Source organism: Penaeus japonicus, unplaced genomic scaffold (assembly GCF_977035675.1).
Source record: "Penaeus japonicus unplaced genomic scaffold, GWHDUDI00000001_assembly GWHDUDI00000036, whole genome shotgun sequence".
Classification (NCBI taxonomy): Eukaryota; Metazoa; Arthropoda; class Malacostraca; order Decapoda; family Penaeidae; genus Penaeus; species Penaeus japonicus.
Window position 1 is genome coordinate 2,057,686 of NW_028234438.1, and position 7,500 is coordinate 2,065,185.

A 7,500-nucleotide genomic window follows, 5' to 3' on the forward strand; every position below is an offset into this window, starting at 1 on the left:
ATAGATAGAAATAGAGAGAGAGAGAATGAGAGAGAGAACGAGAGAGAGAATGAGAGAGAGAACGAGAGGGAGAATGAGAGCGAGAGAGAGCGAGAGAGAGAGAGAGAGAGAGAGAGAGAGAGAGTGAGAGCGAGAAAGAGAACGAGAGAGAGAGAGAGAGAACGAGAGAGAGAATGAGAGAGAGAATGAGAGAGAGAACGAGAGAGAGAATGAGAGAGGATGAGAGAGAAAGAGAGAGAGTGAAAGAGAGAGAGAGAGTGAGTAAGAGAAAGAGAGAGAGAGAGAGAGAGAGAGAGAGAGAGAGAGAGAGAGAGAGAGAGAGAGAGAGAGAGAGAGAGAGAGAGAGAGAGAGAGAGAGCGAGAGAGAGAATGAGATAGCGAAAGAGAGAGAATGGGAGAGAGAATGAGAGAGAGAGAGAGAGAGAGAGAGAGAGAGAGAGAGAGAGAGAGAGAGAGAGAGAGAGAGAGAGAGAGAGAGAGAGAGAGAGAGAGAGAGAGAGAGAGGAGAGAAGAGAGAAGAGAGAGAGAGAGAAGAGAGAGAGAGAGAGAGAGAGAGAGAGAGAGAGAGAGAGAGAGAGAGAGAGAGAGAGAGAGAGAGAGAAGGAGAGAGAGAGAGAGAGAATGAGAGAGAGAGAGAGAGAATGAGAGAGAGAGAGAGAGAGAGAGAGAGTGAGAGAGAATGAGAGAGAGAGAGAGGCGAGAGATGAGAGAAATGAGAGAGAGAGGAGAGAAAGAGAGAGAGAAGAGAGAGGAGAGAGAGAGAGAAGAGAGAGAGAGAGAGAGAGAGAGAGAGAGAGAGAGAGAGAGAGAGAGAGAGAGAGAGAGAGAGAGAGAGAGAGAGAGAGAGAACGAGAGAGAGAGAGAGAGAGAGAGAGAGAGAGAATAAGAGAAAAAGAGAGAGAGAGAAACAATAAAAGAGAGAAAGAGAAAGTGAGAGAGAAGGAGATAGCTAGACAGATAGAGAGAAAGCGAGAGACTTGCATTTGCCAGTTCCATGATAAATTATTTATAAATTCTTCGCAAGGGATTCAGCTGACTGCCACCTCGCTAGATTTCGGCTGAACTGATATTAAGTAAGCCCCAACGTTCCCATGAAAATATATATACAAGAATCGGGCTTTCTACCTTCATGCATATTAACTACTTATATTACATGTATTCTACTTATATTACATGTATTTTGACATTTGTGCACGCCTGTTGTTGTTGTTGGTTTAAAAGTTACCCTTTGTAGGAGGTCCCACACTGCGCAGGTAGGCTACCACTTACTCCGGTCCACTCCATTACTCTTGGCTGGATGTGATATTATAGGGGAGTGAATTCAGCGACTACCACACAACCACAGAACAAACTTTTGACATTTCTTTCTCTTTCACTATCTCTTTTTTTTTCTCTTCCTCTCTCTTTCTCCCCCTCCCCTCCTCTCTTTCTCCCCCCCCTCTCTCTCCCTCTTTCTCCCCTTCTTCCACCCCTCTCTCTCTCTCCCTCTCCCTCTCCCCTCGCCCTTCCTCCCTCCCTCTCTCTTCCTCCCCCTCCCCCCTCTCCTCTTTTTCTCCCCCTCCCCCTCTCTCCCCTCTTCTCTCTCTACCCCCTCCCTCCTCTCCATAAGACAAAGAGATAAGATAACCGAATGTGTTTAAGATGCAAAAAACATAAAGACAAGGATAATTGTCGTAAGATAAGATAATAAAATAAAATCAGTGATAAAGATCAGTCAAAAGAAAAAGAAAAGTTAGGAGAAACGAGAAAATGTTATAATAAATTAGACAGAATTAGATAATTTTAGACAAGCAAAAATAGAATGGATAATCTTCATTGCTTGTAAGCTTACTTGATCAAAGGGCGAGGGAACATAACCTAACAGATGTAAAAGATTGCTATTTTTTTATCTATTTATATTATTTTCCTTTTTTATTCTTCTGCTTCTTCTTATTTTTTATTCTGCTGCATTTTTCTTGCTTTTCCTTCGTCTTCTTCTTCTGTGTGTCTCTCTTCTTCATCATCATCATCTTCTTCTTCCTATCAGTCTTAATTTTCTGTCGACAACGGAAAAAGAGGAAAATGATGAAAAGTCAAAGTTATAAGGTTCTTTGATAGGTTAAGGTGGGAAAAACAGTTAAATTAAAGATAATCACGAAAAGACCTAGAAAATCCAGTCGCTAATATATCGAGTCCTAACTAAAAAAAAAAAAAAAAAAAAAAAAAAAAAAAAAAAAAAAAAAAAGTCATAAAAAAAGTATTCACTGAAAAAAGTCCATGTAACTAAAAGGGAATATCACTTACAGCTGTATTCTAGGACGTTTTCTGCGTGTCGTAGCCATGTCATGTTCATGTTGTGTCCACGACGTGTTCATGTCACGAAGGCGGTATTCTTGGACGTAAAAGCGTGGCACGTGTGTCAACTGCTTCAGGTTTACCAACCATTCCAAAGTTAACATGTTTCGGATGAATGGCACTGTCCAAACAACAAATTCATAAGAGAAACTACAATCATAGGTAGCACTAACAAAAGATTGTTCAATTTTGGTATGAATCAGCCACAGTACTTGTTCCTATTAAAAGAATTGACAGCCATTTCACGAACGCGCCGTTGGTAATTCACTCTACGCTCGATCAAAACAAACGGGATGAGAGGGATCGTGTGTTTATGTATAGATCTTCCTTATATTATGTGTGAATATATACGTATCTTTAATATATAATTCCATGTTGATATAATGTATACATATTTCATATAATTAGATACTTTAACTTTAAGTTCCTGCCTACTTCTACAATTCATTTAACTTCACTCTCCTTCGAAAAATCCACCAAATGGTAAACAAACTCAAAATCAGCAGAGAATTTATGTTTTCTTAAAAGAGTTTGTAATCCAAGTCTAAGACAATGATGCCTAATATATCCAATATAGATATTACTCTCCAAACGTTGTATGCTCATGTGAATTATTGGTAAGAAAAAGTTCAGTAAAAATATAATTTTTTTCGCCCGTGTAACTATCGTGGTAAGCCTACCCCCATGTCACGGAATTTCCACGATTGTTCCAATACTTTTTGCCATGACTTTGCCACGCTTTTGACACGAACACGCGCTTCTAGAATACCAAATGCCATGTACTCTGCACGCTAGGGACTTACTATACGGCTGCTTATCTCCCAAGGCTACTTATCTCCCCATGATGTATAAAGGATCTGCTGTACCCTCAGTCTCTATCATGCTCCAGTCTTTACCTATCCCAATGTCAATTCCATTATTGCAATTAACCCTGCAACGACAAGGTCCCTAGCGCGCAGAGTACATGACATGAATATTTTGGTTTGGTATTCTAGAAGTGGTGTTTGTATCAAAAGCTGTACTGTATTTTGATTTGTAATAGCAGTGAGGAAGTCGGTAAATTCACGAGACGTTTTTTTTTCCGTTATTTTTGTTTTCTTTTTACTCTTTTTACTTACGTTAAGAAATATGAAACTTAATTTTGATATATATATATATATAAACTTTCGTGCTACAAAATAAGTTATGCATGCACGCTAAGCATTTTTGACAAGTTCAACGGCCGTATCCATAGTCCTTTGCAATTGCCATAGTCATCGTAATAATACGACCGTCGTAAGATGCAAAGCACGATGACGTAATGCCGTAATACTTTCAATTTCTGGCCACTTACCTTCGTTAACCCTCCCCCTCCTCCCCTTCCTCCCCCTCCCCCAGACGAAGGACGTGGCAGCTGTTCCAACAATATTTCGTAGAATGTGCACGGACGGACGGCGCGAAAAAAACAAATGCGACTCGGGATGCGTCCAGAAGAAGAAGACCAAGGAGCGAATATGATAATAGATATACGCATGTTATATAAGGCAGAGAGTCTATGTAAATATCATTCTGGTTGCCTCACTTTTTTTTCTAATGACAGGATTTTCATCAAAAGAGATTGATAGATAGATGGATATATATATATATATATATATATATATATATATATATATATATATATATAGAGAGAGAGAGAGAGAGAGAGAGAGAGAGAGAGAGAGAGAGAGAGAGAGAGAGAGAGAGAGAGAGAGAGAGAGAGAGAGAGAGGGAGAGAGAGAGAGAGAGAGAGAGAGAGAGAGAGAGAAATATGACCACTGCCCAAAGTAATACAGTATTCCTTATGATTCGACTTTTACACATTTCCTATAAGACTTCTGAAGGACTCCATCTGGGTGGGTGATAGCTCATCAAATTGTTTAGAGCTGATTTGCAAATGTTTTACCGTCTAACTGGCATATACAAGTCTCTTCTTTGATCTTTCTCTCTGTCTCTGTCTCTCTCTCTCTCATTATCTCTCCTTCTCTCGCTCTTTCTATTTCTTTCTCTCTCTCTCTTTCTCTCTCTTCCTCTCTCTCTCCTTCCCTCGCGCTCTCTCTCTCTCTCTCTCTCTTTCTTTCTCTCTCTCTCTCTCATTCTCTCGCTCTCTCTCTCTCTCTCATTCTCTCGCGCGCTCTCTCTCTCATTCCATCTCCCACACACACATTATTATTATTATCCTCATATCAAATCATACTTATGGCAAATTACAAATAATTCTACCAAGGGACTTACGTACAGAAACCAAGCTAGCAATCGGCACAGCTCTCCGTATTTCCACTCGCTACTAAACTAGATAATAAATACAGATAGATAAAATAGATAAAAATAGATAGATAGATAAAAATGATCAGTTTACTACCTGTGTCTGTGAAGGATGAACCCTACCTAAAATCGAACTTATTTCCAGGTATTCGCGATAAGATTAAGATATTCTAAGCTGATGGTAAACTCTGCCAAGACCACAAAGTCAGTCTTAACTCAACCATCATACAGTGTAGTTGTGTCTACTTTGTATAGGAAAAAACACATAATTTTCCAGTTTTATTGTTGCTTGGATCTTGTTGTATAATTATATATATAAAATACTCTAATACCAGCGGTCAAATTATTATGGTAAGTTTGATTTTAATTTCTTTTTTAAGTTTTTATAATTTTTTTCCCTCTTAAATGAAGAATACATTCAAATATTTATTAGCGACACGGTGCAATAATTTACAATTATTTTTTTGCGCAACTTATGTCTGTCAGTTTACCAATCGAATGAAAAAAGAAAGAAAAAAAGATATCGACTTTGAACTTCTTGCAGGTCGTTGGGGCTACTTACCCGGCAGTGCTCTAAGAACTGTTTCACCTTTTGCAATATTCCTTTGGTATATTTGGTCGTAAATAATTAGAGATAAACTGATAAAGATAAAGCGTGGGGGTGTGAGGGTGTGAGAGCGAAAGTGCTTTAGAGATAGCGAAGGCCACCACCCTTTCCCACAAATTTGTTCGGGTAATCGGAGAGAGAGGAGGAGGGGGAGAGGAAGAGAGAGAAAAAAGAGAGAAAGAGAGAGAGGGGGGGAGGGGGAAGGGGAGAGAGAGAGAGAGAGAGAGAGAGAGAGAGAGAGAGGAGAGAGAGAGGGGGAGAGGAAGAGAGAGAAAGAGAAAGAGAGAGAGAATGAGAAAGGAGAGAGGAAGAAAGAGAATAAGAGAGAGGGAGAGAGGAAGAAAGAGAATGAGAGAGAGAGAGAGGAAAGAGAGAGAGAGAGAGAGTTAAGAGAATTACAAATTAAGAGAGAGAGAGAGTTCACAAGTTAAACATAATAGTCCGGATAAAGATAAGTACAACAACAATGTCTCTCTCTCTCTCTCTCTCTCTCTCTCTCTCTCTCTCTCTCTCTCTCTCTCTCTCTCTCTCTCTCTCTCTCTCTCTCTCTCTCTCTCTCTCTCTCTCTTAATTTGTAATTCTCTTAACAAGTGGGTAGATTATACTGATGCTATAAATAATAGTATGGCCTTTAATAATTTCAGTTTTCTATGAGCTTTTAGACTAACAATTTTCTTTGATACTAAAAGCTAAGTATCCAAATGAAGTTACCGGTCATTTATAGAAAACTTTATTTTGATAATCTTAGGAGGGTGAAGGAATATAGAAATATACTGTAAAAACACGTAATGTTAGTTTCCTAATTTCGGAGGTTATAAAAAATAACCTGTAAATGGTACAAAAAGTGGAGAAAAAAATTATAATATTGTGCGAATAAGATTTTTCGAATCCGTTATTTCGAACATTTTTGTAACAGAAGTTCGTTTTTATTTCTCCCGTTTTTTGTATCCTCTTTATCAGTTATTTGGTTCGTTTATCAACTTCCTTTTAGCTTTATCCTTTAAAGACATTGAAGTTCGTTCTGATTTGATTTTTTTTTCTCTACAATTCCTTTATTGAAAGGACGAAACAGGAAGAAATTCACTGACTTAGAAAAGCTTTCCTTAATTAGACATATCGTTTAAGATAAAATTAGTGGAAGTAACTAACCTCCCTTGATATGCTGGTAAATTAGTTATGTTTGTTTATACAACATGGTCAGTATATCCAGCGAAGACAACGATACATTTGTTCCATATGGAAGGAAATTAGAAAAAAGAGAGAGAAAAACAAAAACAAAAAAATAGAGTAGGCTGATTTTTAACTAATTTTAATTTTAATTTTAACTAATTCTGCACTATATGATTTTTTTCCTCAAATATTTCTGTACCTATAAAGCAACCATAATGAGAATAATTTCACTGCCATCTTCATTTTTTTAGTCATTCAAAACTTTTAGCAGATGTTTTTACATCTTTTCGTACGCCATTTTGTTTGCCTCGCCACTCCATAGTGTTCCGATTCTTGCAAATACAAAAATGTCTCTTAATTAAAATCTTTGATAATTCCTCACGGTTTTCAGTATTATTTGGGCTCAATTTCATTTTTTTTTTCTATCATGTATTATCAACATTCTTATCTACTTTCTTACATATTTTTTTTTTTCTAAATAATTTCAATGAAAGTGAATGTTCTCTATTAATTTGTGATACGCGGGACTTCGTATTATTTTACTTTCAGTTTGTTGTTTAATTTTTTGTTCTATTTATTCATTTTGTTATTCATTTTTTGTTCTATTTATGGTAAGCTCTTACGTATGGTTAACCTATCTCGTCATTATTGTTTGAACAGTAAACAAGTTAGCTTTTTTTGGTCTTTCTTATTCTCTATGGATTAGAATTTGGTGTTCTGCCAGTGTTAAAAAAAAAAAAAAAAAAAAAATCATATCGTAATTTTATCAACTTAACTTATAGTCTTTACCATTTTTACTTTTCTATTTTTGTTTTTTTTGTTTTTAAGCAGGTGTGTTACTTTTGTTTATTCAGTTATAGCAAGAGTTTAAATGTTTTAAACTCCTCTTATCATAACATACCATAATTCTCAACTTAGTTGTTAATTATTTGTCTTCACACACACATACACACACACACACACACACACACACACACACACACACACACACACACACACACACACACACACACACACACACACACACACACATATATATATATATATATATATATATATATATATATATATATATATATACATACAATACTTTTATCAACACACTATTC

At 36.9% G+C, this 7,500-nt stretch overlaps 1 protein-coding gene across 1 annotated transcript in view; it reads left to right on the top strand.

Moving 5' to 3' along the window:
• The first annotated feature begins 4,824 nt into the window (after window positions 1-4,824).
• LOC122258996 (uncharacterized) overlaps window positions 4,825-7,500 on the top strand; it is a 4,467-nt gene continuing 1,791 nt past the window's right edge. The window contains exon 1 of the mRNA XM_043025420.2: window positions 4,825-4,965. The gene's annotated coding sequence lies outside the window, so the exon portion shown is untranslated. The remainder of the gene's footprint in view (window positions 4,966-7,500) is intronic.